This window comes from Elaeis guineensis, chromosome 10 (assembly GCF_000442705.2).
Source record: "Elaeis guineensis isolate ETL-2024a chromosome 10, EG11, whole genome shotgun sequence".
Taxonomy (NCBI): domain Eukaryota; kingdom Viridiplantae; phylum Streptophyta; class Magnoliopsida; order Arecales; family Arecaceae; genus Elaeis; species Elaeis guineensis.
Genome location: NC_026002.2, coordinates 273,380 through 276,627, shown reverse-complemented (window position 1 = coordinate 276,627; position 3,248 = coordinate 273,380). Strand labels below are relative to the sequence as shown.

General features: G+C 36.3%; 1 non-coding gene across 1 annotated transcript; it reads right to left on the bottom strand.

The window, feature by feature from the left end:
- TRNAL-CAA (transfer RNA leucine (anticodon CAA)) lies at window positions 1-84 on the bottom strand. Its single transcript has one exon. It is a non-coding gene; the product is annotated as a tRNA-Leu (tRNA).
- Between the last annotated feature and the right edge of the window lie 3,164 nt (window positions 85-3,248).

Genomic DNA, 3,248 nt, shown 5'->3' with positions numbered 1-3,248 from the left:
TGTCAGAAGTGGGATTTGAACCCACGCCCTCTCACGAGGACCAGAACTTGAGTCTGGCGCCTTAGACCACTCGGCCATCCTGACGTCCGTTAACTTTTTGAATTGTAAAATTTATTTGTACGCATCTTCTAGAAGAGTGCATCAACAAAAGGCTCTTATACTGTAACAGGAACGAAAATGTAATAATGATGCATGATAGAAACTATCTGAAAATAAACATACCATGGCCCGAAATTAAAAAAAAGGATTTTGACATTTATAATGGCCTGTTTGGATATTACTGTGGAAGTGGGCTAAAAATCCTGCAAGAGGCCTGCTCCATCCAACACATATTTTCGAAATAATGTGCATATATTATCAAATATGAGGTCTGATCGAACCTATGTCAATTGGACCTCTTTAAATCCATTACTGTGGGGTGGAAGAAAAACATCTGATAAGATCATTTTTCTCTTCCGATGGGATTCAGACCGGTCTACCTTAAAAAAATCTTGTGAATATGAAATAAGCCTTACTTGGCTTGTGTTATAATGAATCCTATTAGATTGCAAAGGATTATCCAAACAGGCTCTTAATATGCAAAAATAATTTCCTAACTCACAAAATGTTGGCACCTCAATATTCAATTACTGTTTCTATCTTGTATCAATTCCCACAAGTTGCTCTGATCGTCTAATAAGTTTGAAGTTTCTGGTGTAAAATTGAAGCGATTCTGAAGACGTGTTAGCTGTTATGCCAAAGCTATTATTCAGCTGGTTTCTTATCCAGCAAGGCTAAAGCTGTTATCCAGCAAGGCTAAAGCTGTTATCCAGCTGGTTTGTTATATATGTTATCCAGCTGGCATTTTGTCAGATGTCTTCTCTTGTTTTTGAATTTAAGATCGTTTTTTTTTCCATCTGTATATATAAACCCTTTTATCAGTTTTTTCAATTCAGAGAAATGAGAAGATAGTTTTTTTCTCTGTTTGCCCTATTTACATGGTATCAGAGCCACGATCATTGTGGCCTTTGTGATGATTAAGAAATCATGGAAGAGGAAACTCAATCTGACATTCAGATCGATGGAGTTCCTACCGGCGATTCTTACAATCTTCAAAATTCTGATTATCCAGGCATGCTCCTAATAAGCGCTCCCTTAACTGGATTGAATTACTTGTCATGGAGTTGATCGATGAAGATTGCACTCAAGGCTAAGGATAAACTTGGCTTTATTAACAGAAAATGTGTTATGCCTGATGCTGAATCTCTATTGTTTGAGAAATGGCAACGAGTCGATAGCATGGTGCTAGCATGGATTTTGAACTCCATCTCTAAAGATCTAGTAGAGGCGTTTCTCTATGTAACTACTGCATGTGAACTCTGGAATGAATTTGAACAGAGATTTAGTGAAAGCAATGGCCCATTGCTTTATCAAATTAGATGAGAAATTAACTCGTTCTCTCAAGGAAATATGTCGGTGATAGTATATTTTACAAAGTTGAAAAAGCTTTGGGATGAGTTATCTTGCTTAAGAAATTTTTCGATCTGCACGTGTGGGGCTGCAAAAACTGTTGCAAGTATTGAGAATGAACATAGGTTGATACAATTTCTTATGGGTTTGAATGATAGCTATGATCATGTCCACAACTAGATCTTACTACTCGATCCATTATTCGCTGTGAACAAGGCGTATTCTATGGTGCTTCGTGTTGAAAAGCGACGTGAGGTTCTCTCAGCTTCAGATTCGATGGATCATGCTAGAGCAATGATGGTTAAAGTTGAAAGTATGAAAAAGATTAATATTTAAAAAAGTCAGAATTCTAATAGCAACAAGAATCAAGCATACACAGCTCGAGTTCATGAAACCCCCATGGATGATGATCCACTCAATCCTCCATCTTAGCCAAGTGATTGGAGCGCTAATCTGTCCACTGTAATTCAGCAAGAAATAATAAAATATATGAAAGAGAAGGTGACTGTGGAACCAAACACTACCAATTATTTGAATTTTGCAAGTAATGAACCTCATTGGTGTCTTCTTAGCAAAGATGACGAGAATATTGGTATCCGGATAGTTGATACAGGTGCAACCAGCCACATATGCTCAAATATACAAATATTTTCTCAAACACATAAACCACCTAACCCCTCACCCATATATTTACCTGATGGGACTAAACAGAATGTCACATATGTAGGCACTATTTCTTTACACCCAAAAGTAACTCTCACAGATGTGTTGAATGTGCCCTCTTTCAAGTACAATCTTCTTTCAGTCAGTAAACTTTTACAATCTACTAACACCATGGTTCATTTCTCTCCTTCTCGTTGTACTTTGTAGGACCATTCTCCTTTGGACTAAGGAGATAATTGCTGTTGGAAACGAACATGCTGGTTTATACAAGCTTGATTCATCATCATTCACACACACTCCTTTACGATATGTTTTTCATAAAAGTTGTAATAATATTCAGTCTGTCACAACCTCTTGTACTCTATGGCATGAACGTTTAGGTCATGTATCCAAGTCTACATTGCTCAAAATTCCAAATATCAATATCTCTATTATAGATTCTTTACCTTGTGAAGTTTATCCTTTGTCAAAACAGCAGCATTTACCTTTTTCAATTAGTATAATTTTTAGTAAAACTGTGTTTGAATTGATACATGTAGGCTTATGGGGCCCATATCATATTCATACAATCACTGGAGCAAGATTTGTTTTAACCATTGTAGATGACTTTAGTAGAACAACTTGGGCTTACCTAATGAGAGATAAAACCCAAACTCTATCTCGCCTCACTATGTTTTCGAATTTAACAGAAACACAATTCCAAAAATGAGTGCAATTCATTCGCATGGATAATGGCTCGAAATTCATTAATGCCTCTTGCCAATCTATGTTCCAAGATCGAGGGATCCTTCACCAAAAATCTTATCCTCATACACCTCAACAAAATGGGGTAGTTGAGAGAAAGCACAATCATATGTTGCAGGTAGCTTGAGCACTCTTATTTCACTCCCATCTTCCTAAACAATTTTGGGGTGAGACTATACTTACAACTGTCTACTTAATAAATGGATTACCTATCATAGTTTTAAATTGAAAAATACCTTTCGAAGTTTTGTATCACAAATTATCAGATTATCGACACCTTAGAGTTTTTGGTTGTTTATATTTTGCCACTAATACTAAGCCACACACAAAAAAAATTGAACCACAAGCTACAAAATGTCTATTTCTTGGATATGCATATGCACACAAAGCAT